The sequence below is a fragment of the Corvus hawaiiensis genome, chromosome 8, assembly GCF_020740725.1.
Source record: "Corvus hawaiiensis isolate bCorHaw1 chromosome 8, bCorHaw1.pri.cur, whole genome shotgun sequence".
NCBI classification, from domain to species: Eukaryota; Metazoa; Chordata; class Aves; order Passeriformes; family Corvidae; genus Corvus; species Corvus hawaiiensis.
This window is the reverse complement of record NC_063220.1, coordinates 23,238,916-23,250,221: the sequence shown is the minus strand read 5'-3', so window position 1 is coordinate 23,250,221 and position 11,306 is coordinate 23,238,916. Positions and strand designations below refer to the sequence as shown.

Here is an 11,306-nt window from a genome sequence, read left to right as displayed (position 1 = left end):
CTGTACTAGTTTGAAAACAAACCAGTGGGAGGCACCAAGTCAGAATAACAATTTAATGGAAATTAAAGAAAAGGAAAAAAAAGTAAAAGAAAACACTGGTTCAAACTGACAGAGTCAAGGTACAACCTGACACCCTGTTAGGCAGGGTGGTGGTAGCAGTCTGGTAGAATGGTGGCTGCAGTCCTCTGAAGCAGTGATCCTGTAGAAAAAGGGTCTGCTCTTCCTCAGAAAGTCCAATGGTGGCTGTGTAGCTCCTGTCCCCTGGGAATCCAGTGGGAAGGGTTATCTCTGGTGGTCAGAGTCCCAGATTATATCCACGATGGGATGCTTGGTTCCTCCCTCTGGGCGGAGCATCTCACAATGGGGTAATGAGTCATGAGGCCAAGTGTTGATTAGACTCGTTAACAGAAGATAGTCCGGAGGGAGTTATCTCTGAGTCAGGTGGCAGGACAATGATGGGCAATTAACAGAAAGATAGTCTGAGGCCAGGAGGCAAGGAAACACTGCCCCACCTGATTTCAACAGCTCCTGAGGATGGTAATAGAATACACTGCAACCCAGGACACGTACATAGACATGTATGGATATATGTGTGTGCATTTGGACATGAATATTTATATCTATACATATATGTCACTACCTACCAATATTTTTAGGGTCTTGGCTCCTAGATGGCACAGCTTGCTGTCAAAAACACTTAAATCAAACCTTGCCGTAGACTAAGGTATGAAGCTGGTTTATTATGTATCTACAGCCCTGATACTCATCAGTACAAAGACTAAATTGAGCAGAACTCTATGCAGTTCCCCCCAAAATTATGTAGTAATCTTAGTTAGCAAGTAGCTGCAGTGAATGAACAGGCTGCTCACACCTTTTCTGGACCATAAGGCAGTCCTGCTACTCTTCCAAAAGACTCCACTTGTAATATAGCAATTTAATGTTGATATTGTTTAAAATTTATTTTAATTGCAAATATGTGGTTCAAGCTAGGGAGGTGATTCACAAATATAGCTTTGTGCATTGAAGGAGTGCCACTGAGGGACAAGGGAATTGTGAAATGAACTTTTGCCTCACAGCTCAAAAGCAAGGTCAAATATTTGCCATAATCTTCTTCAACACTACAAAAACACCCCAAAACCAACCAACAAAAAACCCATATAACCCACAACAAAACCAGCTGTCCAAAAAAGCCCTCAACCACACAACAAAAAAACATGCCCCCTCAAAAACCCCCAAAAAATCCCCACCCAAAAAACCAACACCTCCCCCGCAAAAAAACCAAAAAACCAAAAACAAACAAAAAACTACCCCAAAAGAACCACATCTCCCCACCCCTCCCCAAAAAATTAGTCTTTTTTCATTCATCCCTCAGTTACCACAAGCCCACCCTTTGCCACCTGCAGCCCCTAGGGAAAAATGCTATTTTAAAAAAGACTGTAAATTTTCTCCTACTTCAAAGATGGAGAACGTTCAGACCTATTTCTGAGTAAGGGCAATCTATGACCCTAAGCTTGATTTCTGTCTGATTGACCTCTTCAAAAAGCACTACCCTCTCCCCCTCCCCCAGGCCTCAGGTTTTAACACACAGACATATTATTAAACTTTTTCCAAAACATTCATTATGCTAAAATTTTCACCTACCTCTTGGTGTAGTTTGCCTGGTTTTGCTTTCCCATTTTTTTTCACATAGACACTAGTGTCCACTAACCAGCCACTCTCATTCTCTGTCAAAAAAATCTTACAGTCAGTGGGAGAGTGAGTTCAAACTATCCCAGTGGAGATGCTGGAGAGAGATGAACACTCCAGAGCACTTTTTATTTTTTTTTACAACTTTATTCAATTTCCACTTTCTTTTCCTGCTTGGAAGAAGAAAATCTTCTTTCCAATATCCTTGTCTTCTTAGGCTCTCCCTAGAGACTTGCAAATCAAACCACAGTAAAAACTTGTAAAATAATTTATTGCACTTGAAACTTCTGACTCTTGAGAAGCTTTAAACATACTGCTCCTTTTTCAGTTCACTCATTCAAGTGTTATCCAGCAAACTCTTCAGTTAGACATCAGACACAATAAAATATATATATTGAAAAGCATTTGTTGCAAGATACAGTGCAAAACAAATCAACAAATGTTGGTTTTATCATGGATCAAAGACTTTAAATGTAGGATGCATAATCCTACATTTGCAGGCTGAATTAGGTAGCCATCTACCCAGGTGTACAGCTTGAATGCAAAGCTTCTTTAAAAGTCAATATCATAGTTGTTTAATGTTTGGAATTAAGGGAAACAAGTCTGGTTCCTTTACTTCAAAGATAACTCTGGTCACACCAGTTAAAGCCAAGAAAAGCCATGATTTACACATATATATTATTTTCCCATTGAGGTAGAGAATGTTTTACAGATAACTTTTCCTTCTGATAGACTTTCTGAAGGGTGCTGTAAAATTAATTTCCTATCCCCCCACTGCACATGATCAGACATCCCTGTTCTGTCTTTTCATAATGCACAAGCTTCATTGTTTCTTCAGCAATATTCTAGTCAGATAATGAAAAAAACCACCCCTTCATCATTCTGTATATGGACATAGCTGCTATTAAGTAATTATAAACATGTGCAAGACAGTGGAATTTAGGAAACCTGGAAATTTTTCAGGTTAAGCTGACATGCAGTCACCCATGCTGATGAATTGCTTCTTGAGAAACAGCATGTTAGAGAATCAAGTCCAAGCAGGTTATGAAAATTATCACATTATTTACAAACTCATGCACTGACATGGAAGCCTGGATGGAGAAGAACAAGAGATGATTAGGTGTGTAGACAATTACATGTGACAATTGAGCTGGAGAGGTTTGTTGAGGGGATATGGGCACAGGTAGAAGTTTGGGTAGCTGGGTAACCCAGTCATTTGCATGGATGGCAAGTATGACAAAGAAATCCCTTTTACATTTACCAGTTGCTTCATAATTCCTCTGCAGTGTTTCCCTGCAGGATCAGTGTCTGCAAGGATACGCTACTAGGTTTTGCAGATCTTTCCCATTCTTGGACTCTGTCCAAAGAATTTTCAAGGAAGATCAGGGCACCAAGCAGTGAAACTCCTTGCAGCCATTTGATTCGATTTGTTGTAGCTGGACTTTTAGGAAGTATTTCTGTTAATGTGTGCTTAAATATCTGCAGGGTGTTTTGTAGGGATATCAGGAGTCTGGTCTTTTTAACATTGCTTTGACGTGTCCAAACTCACTGAAAAGCACTGCTCTGCCCAGAATGAAACCAACTGCTTTCCAGGAGCAGGAGAAGCTCCAAGTAAAAATTTCTAGTTCACATTCTTTCTCCAAGTCAGTTATTACGCTCATACCCATTGCTTGCAGCTAGGAAGTCAAAACTATCCCTATAAATAATGGGAAAATCTATACTTGTTATAAATTATGTTTTTCATCCACTTTTGTAAGAAATACCCAAGATATGCCTGGAAATCCCTTTCAGAATTAAATCCCTTTCAGACATGCCCAACATGCATAACATGCTTTACTAATGCAAATAGCATCTGGAACTAGCAACAGAACATGCTTCACTTTATCTGCTCTAACATGGAGCTTCGTAGTATGTGGTAGTTTAAATATTATTATTGCTACTTCCTACCACTAGGATACACATCAAGAATACTGATCAGAGAAGCTCTCTATAAAACAGTATCTTTTCCACTTCTGCCAGCACAGGATACAAGTCCTGGAAGAAACTGATGTAAATTTGATTCCTGTACCTTTCAAATATTGTGGTGTGCTACAGTGACCACTGGGGAATTTGTACGTGGTCTGGGCTTTGATAAAACTACAAGGGCCTCCTCCAAGAACAAACAACAGGAGTGCTTGCAGTTGTGATAGCAGCTGTATCTGCAGGATCATTTGCATAGTTATTAGCTGGAAGTTATTTTCTATAGAGTCCCTTGTAGTCAATTCAGTGCTGTTGGAGGCTGCAGGATCTGCTCATCATCCTCCAGCCGTTCTCTCATTAATACACCTCTGACCTGGAGGCCTATTCTGAGTGGGACAGAGACTCTCTAGTCAGTTAAATCACCCTCTCTTGGCTATGCTATGAAGATATAATTATAAGGATTAGACTGTGAGCATTAATTTAGAGTAAAAATAATAATGTCTGTAAGACTTTGAAGATTTAATTCCCCCAGACTCAGCAGCAAAACCCTGGTAAAGCTCACGTTGTTGTTGGACCTATTGCTGTGATAAATTCCAGAGAATATTTATTTCATAACATCTTTAGCATTCTTACTAAGCACATAGACCATGCTCCTTGCAGCAAACAGCAGCTATTTAACATAAAATGCCTTTCGAGGATGATTATGAGTCTTGACTGTCTATGAAGGGACACTAATGTAACTGGGTATCTGAGACACTTCAGTTTAAGTGGAATTAATCTATGCCATGGGTTCTGTGACCCGTTAATGGAAGACAGTTTTGATATACTGTGATGAAAGACCTTTTGGTAAGGTGTACAGCTCAAGACCACCTTCTTTTATCGCTCACCTATCCAGGAAAATACAATCACTGAAGCACAGAACATGAGCTTGTGTTTTAACAAAGCAGTTTTTCGGTTTAGAAATAGGCAGAATCTCTAAAACCTATGACACATCCAATTTTCCATGCCTCTGTTCCTCACAGTTGTGCTCTAGAATGATTTTCCCAGAATCCTTTGATGTGAAAAGGAAGACCTCTAGCAATGTAGTTGTTGTCTTGATATACATGCACTGTAGTTTTTGGGGTTTTTTGCTAGTCAGGTAAAAAATCTGAGGATAAAATATGGCCTTTTATCTCACCCTGTTACCCTACCTACTTAAAAATGTAGTTTCATTTACCTTTTTTTGTTCACACAGTTTGTTTGAAAGGTTGCTACTAGCCCTGCAATATGAATCCAGTTAAGAACTCCGCTCATGGGGCATAGCTGAAGGAGCAAATCTGTGTTCCATGTTTAAAGCTAGCCTGAAATTTAAGTACATGGAATCGGCTATTATTTATTTGGAGAAGTTAGATTTCAAATGCTCTGCAGACTAAAAAAAAGTTGTGAACCCCATCTTTTATGAGACCAACAAAGAAACAAGCATTATTTAAAACAGTTAAGGAAGAGGGTAAGAGAAGCAGGAGGCATATTAGGCACATCATTAGGAAAGGGTGTGTTGGAGAAAGTGGTATGGAGAAGAGAGAGAAAATGGCCAAACATTAAAACAGAAAAGCACAAGTGCTAGGTCAGGAAAGGAAACCAACTGAAAACATGAAGATGGAGGGGAAACAATGCAAAGGAGTTCATGATTGGTGCAGAATGATCAGACCAAAACTAATGAGCTTTTTGTCACGCTCTAAAATCGACAGATCTACCATATGCTTCAGCGAACTGTGGTTTCTTTCCACAGCAAGGCAGATGACTTTTTATCAGATGTGTCACTTGGTGAAATAATTGCCAGCAATAATGGTGCAATAGCAGCATACTCAGAGCACAATTTATCCATGTCTGTTCTATCTTTCAACTTCAAAGCTTCTACTGCCTCACAGATCACATCAAAATGACACCTCTGTCGTTAATGACAGTGGTCTAATGCAATACAGAGAAGTCAAATCATTTCTCCAGATAGGCAGAATGCTCTCAATACAGAAACTAGGCATGTGCACGGGTCCTGACATTCATATTCAGATTTGTATTTGTGGGGAAGAGGGTGGGTTTGACATACAGATTTATTCACATTTGAAACAGCCTGTTTTATAAAGCACAAAATTCACTAAAATTAGAAAGGAGTGGGGACAAGAGTAGCATGCAGAGCCTTAACTTATGCAAAGTGAATGCCTGGATGTAGGAAATTTCCGTTTGCACAGCCCACAGCACGTGCTAGCCAGTGTCACAGGTCAGAGATGTGAGTTGTCTTTAAAGAAAGAAAGAAACAAGCAAATAAATGAGTCAAATAAAGATAAATGTACCTTAAAATGCACACTGTCCTTGTAGGCAAATGCACATATTTTTCTGGATCTAGGAACAAAACAAGCTGCTGTGAAGCCCCTCCTGGTGGTCATTACTCAGGTAAAGAAGAAAGCTGGCAAACTGCAGTTATTAAAAAGAAAGAATTGTCTGTTTATTTTCCAGTGCTGTTTGAAAATTACCATAGAACAGTAAATCTCTAAATACGAAAAATATTTATTCTTCTTACATAGTATACATAAACACACATGCAGCCAACATAGTGGCAGGGAAGCCATTTGTTTAAGTTTCATTAAGATGTGTAGTTAAAAGCCTTATTAAAAGGGTCCATTTCTCACTTCAGTGAGTTCAGTGAAATTTATTGCCCGAGGGTTAAGTAATGCTTCAGAGGAAAAATGAGATTTAGGAATATTTTCATATGTTACCATCTTTTCCAACAGAAACATTTCCTGTAATGGCTGCTTGGATGGAGGGTTTAGACTTCACTATAGTGTACATTTTCTCAGTGCTTTATATATTAAATAGGCAATCAAACAAAATAACAAGCTCTCAGCTCCACCTCTAAGGGGAAAAAGAAAAAAGGAAAAAAATTCTTCCTTGGGTAAAAACCAAGGCCAATTTTTAAAAATAGATTTATTTTTTTCAGTTGTTGTTGCTGTTCTACAAACACAGTAAGGACAACTTCGTTTAAAAGATAAATAAATAAAGGGAAAGAAATTGAAAAGTAAAGTGTTCTCAAACCCCATGTTTTAATTTAAGTGTTTGGATGGTGAAAAGGAGGTGTTCTACCACAGCTGTAAACCGTGTACTGCAATGTGCATAGTGTATATAGTGTAAATTACTGACTGCATGTTTGTGTGCTTTGTTTTGTGTGCTGGTGGCCTTGTTACTTATTGATTGTAGGCATTTTGGAACAGCCTAACTTGAAAATCAGTTCCACTAATCAGATTTTGCTCCTAGACCATGATTATGGGTCAGAAAACTGCTTCCATGAAACTGAAAATTCCCATGGGCTGAGGAGGTTTACAGAGGCCCGAAGAGACTGTGTACATTTAAATACAATGCACTGAAAACTGCAGTGATTATCCAGTATTCTGTTGCTTTGTTGTCTTTTTCTTTTAATTATTTATCTTAAAGCTGTAGATGGGAGACAGCAGAGAGATTGCTGCACTGCTCAGTTACTGCTGCCCTCTTCAGCAAGGGAACAAATTTCAAGCATCATTTAGTACTTGCTTTTCTAGTACTTCACTCATTAGGCCTTGCTTTGGCATAAGGAGGAGGGAATTGTGGTTTGGCTTTTCCTGAAGAAATAAGGATTTAATGTTTATTATTACTCAAGCCAACTCATTTATGCAATAATTTTAATGAAGTCTTAATTCTGCATTCTGCTTGCATTTAATTCATACCTTTTATGTTATGTCCATGACCACAGACCCTTTCCTCCCCCTCGCACACACCAAATTTCACTCACGTTATTGTATAAAAGCTGAAATCAGTTCTGTTCTCTTTCTGTACATAGATTTAGTTACCTATCATCCTTTCAAATGTAAGCTCAGTTTCCCTCTTGGTCAGAAAATTCTGTACAAACTGCACAACAGTGGTGGCTTAAATGAGAGTGTCTCTCTGTGTATTCACCCTTATTTATGCTCACTGCCTTTCTCCTGTTTTCTCAAGCATTAAATGTTGCATTTTCTCCAAAGGGATGACCACCAGTAGCTGCTGCAACAAGTATATTTTATACCTATTTCAGGTTCTGGATTACAAATATACTAAAATTGCTGTGAAAAAAACCCACACTAGATGTAAGTTTTTCATAGTAGTAAGCATAGAAATGTTTTTCTCCCCACAGTGGCTTTGTAAAAAGAAATACTTCTAAAACCTCTGCCCTGTAATCAGCCGAGGACCCTAACTAAAAAGCACTTTTAGAAAGTGCAAAGATGTAATAGTCCCAAGATGAATCTGCCCTACAGTTCCATTTTCTGCCATACAAACGTTTGGGAGCTTATCGTTGAAGCCACATTAGTCTTGATTTAAGGTCTTTTGACACATTATTACAGCACACTGCCATCACTTCACACCTGCCATTCTGTCAGTCAGAAGAGAGGGAGGGGAAACAATTTTGATGTCAATCAACAAATCCTTCGGGAGGTGTAACCTGTTAAGACATATTACCCTTTGCCCATTGCGATTTACAGGCTTTGAATTTAAAGGACATATGCCAGAAATAATTAAAGACTAATCTTTATTGTACTCATTTATGAATGAAGGCATTTAGTACCACCAGCACATTTATATTGTCCAGAAGAAAAAAGAGATAGAGGAGCAGAGTGTGATACTCCAACTACTCTTTCCATTTCTATTAATCAATTTTTCTGTCTGGATGTTAAAACCCTCTGCCCTCATGGAGGAAATATTTAGGTAGCAAGGTAGCCTTTACTCTTACACTCGTATTAATGTCCTAGGAATGTACAGATGATTCCAGTATGATGCAAGATCTGTAACATGGTTTTTGAATCAAAACAGTATTTCAAAAATAGGAAAAAAAATGACATGGAATTATTGAAAAAATAATCTAGTGAAATAGAAAAATAAACCCCAACTAATCCTGTCCTCTACATTTTAGAGCTACAAAAGTCATTCTCAGCCTGGAGAATTACAACTTCCATAGGCATGGCTTTGGGTCACCTTGTAATTACTCTGTTATAATTTACTTGGAGGCACCAAAGGAGTGATGTCAACCTCAAAATCTGAATTTAGGATCTAAATCCTGAGTTGAAGGAGGCTAATTTTTTTTCCCAAGCTAGGTTTTCAGAATGACACAGAAGAAAGAAACATTTACACAGCCTACTTGTTACTGTTCACAACTCATCTCTGGAAGGAACATCTTGTCCTTAGACTGACCTTAGAGCTACAATCTAAAGGAAATAACTGCAAAACAAGAATAGCTATGGAGTAAATAAAATAACAGGCAGAGACTATATAGCCCAGAGGAAACCAGAATAAAAAAAATTAATTATATTGTAAATTTTTTTACACAACTGCACTGTATTACTATACATACAGCTTGTTTGGGCTAGAAACTGGGTGGAATTGTGGAAGCTCTGACTTGCAGTTGCCATCACATGCTGTCAAAACCCGGCTGCGAGGACAGTTTTGCTAGCTAATTTGAAACAAACTTTGGGCTCACCAGCAGGTAAACGCCACATCATTAACTCATCATCACAGAACTTTTTCCTGCCTCTTCTTCCAGTTGTACCTCCCTCATTACATACAGATCCACACACAAACACCCAGAAGGAGACAAGTGGAGGTAGGAACAAGAAAGCAATTGCCTCAGCTGTGCCACAGACCTTTAAGGACTAACACACCACTCTCCTAGAGAAGCATACAGAGTGCGGCATGCTCTGCTGATAGATGGCGTATCACAATCACACAGGTGCCAAAAGCACTCTGCTCACGTTTGCTTATTAATTTGACCTGAGGGAACGGAAGGGCTGAATTGGTTTTAGTTGCTATTGTGGCAAAAGTGCACACTTTCAGTAACAGTTCATTTTCCATTTCCCAAAATATGGAATCAATCTCACATATGAAAGACGACGCCATATCAGCTCTCACAGTTTAAAGAGGTACTTTGAAAGAGTGGGAAGTTGAAAGACAGGGAAGTTGGAATGAGAGGTGTATTTTGATTTACCATTTTACACAGAGGAAGGAAGAAAACAAATGATTCCTCATCATCTGTCTGATTAGATACTCTGCCTCTTTTCACATTTCCATTACACTCTCCCCCACCTATACTGCTTTCTGCTCTCTCTGGAGGTGGCTCGGACACTACCATGTCAGCCAGACTTTTTGCCTCAAATTCAACTTGCTGGGGCATTCATACACATACTTAACATGCAGCAGCAGCTGTCCCTTGACTGTAAGCTATACTGGAAGTGAAAAACGGCACTCCAGTTTTTACACAAGACAAGACTTTCTAGGACAGGCAGAATTGCTGATTTCAGGGAAAACCAGCACTCACAGCCATGCATAAAGCAAAAACCAAATAACTATACCTAATACAGGAGCAAAAGACAATACACAGTGTCTTTTTTCCTGTTTTGTGGTAACTGGAAGCACTGTGTTACCTGCTGGCAGCTGACGGCTGATTCTGCTCTTACAGAAGCAACACTTTTAAGCAACACTGGCAGTGGAGTAAAGCTGGTAGAAAATGTGATTTGAATCGGGCTCTTAGTTTAAATCTGGTCAGAATAGAACCTTGTCAGCCCAGAAGACTGTCGAATATGCTGTGACATTTAATCAACTGCTTGACTACAGGCTCACCTTTAGTGTCTGTGGTGAAGTGAACATGATTCCCCTCACCTTGCTTCACATCACACATCACTTTTCAGTGCACTGCTGTAGAGAGCTGGGTTATAGCCATTTTTTTTCCCCAAGAGGAACACAGTAACAGAGGTCAGCTACAGTCATGAATTTTATGAAAGGTTTGCTGGGAAACCACATTAAATGGCAACATCAGTCCATACATCAGCCCTGTAGTGCTTTTATTCCAAGACTCTGCAGCTGAGTGATTTGCAATGTACTTGCATTTCATGGCCATCATTTTTAAGCAATGTCATTTGCCTTGGTATCCAACACTTCAGCTGCACCAGAATCCACCCAGCTATTCATGATAAATTTCTTTCAAGAAAAAATCTCCACGAGAAACACTCCCAGGATCCCCAAACTCCAATCTTCAGAAGACTTGGATATAAAACCAGGCACAGACACTTCAAAATGCAGTAGTGGCTGAAGATAAAAAGCTGAGAACAAAATTACTGTTGCAGAATTCAGAAAAATAAAAAAATTTGATTCAAAAGTGAGGCCAACAGGATACTATTAAAGCATAAGATGAGGTCTATAACATTAACACGGCAAATAGAACGCTTGGTTTTTTTGAGTTTTTGAAGGAAAACCAACACTAACAACTTTTTTCTCCAGAGAGTAATTTTTTCCCAGCAATAATATTAACTCTATTCCAATCAAAACACTGTATATTTTTTTGTGTTTAGTATTGTAAGATATTCATACGCATGACATGTCCATCACATCACAGATCCACTAAACTGTCTACATGAAATTATGCTAAAACAATGGGCCTCTTAATCCCTTCTGAGAAAGGCGTTACTCAAAAGGTAACAATAAACACTCAAATTTGTCAGCAGGTGTGTTAATATTTGAACATCATGGAAAGACTCTCTATCATCATGAGTAAACTTTAATGAAAGTCTAGTAAAAGTTGTACTCCTACTGGAATATCTTGAAGTGCTAGACATTAGGCTGTAATCTTTATGGAG

The 11,306-nt window shown here is 38.8% G+C and overlaps 1 long non-coding RNA gene across 1 annotated transcript; it reads right to left on the bottom strand.

Annotated features, from left to right (window-relative positions):
• Positions 1–1,657: 1,657 nt before the first annotated feature.
• On the bottom strand, positions 1,658–10,395 carry LOC125329142. The gene is made up of 3 exons (XR_007205059.1): positions 10,294–10,395; positions 5,973–6,093; positions 1,658–1,724 (listed from the first exon to the last, which is right to left on the bottom strand). It is a non-coding gene; the product is annotated as an uncharacterized LOC125329142 (long non-coding RNA).
• Between the last annotated feature and the right edge of the window lie 911 nt (positions 10,396–11,306).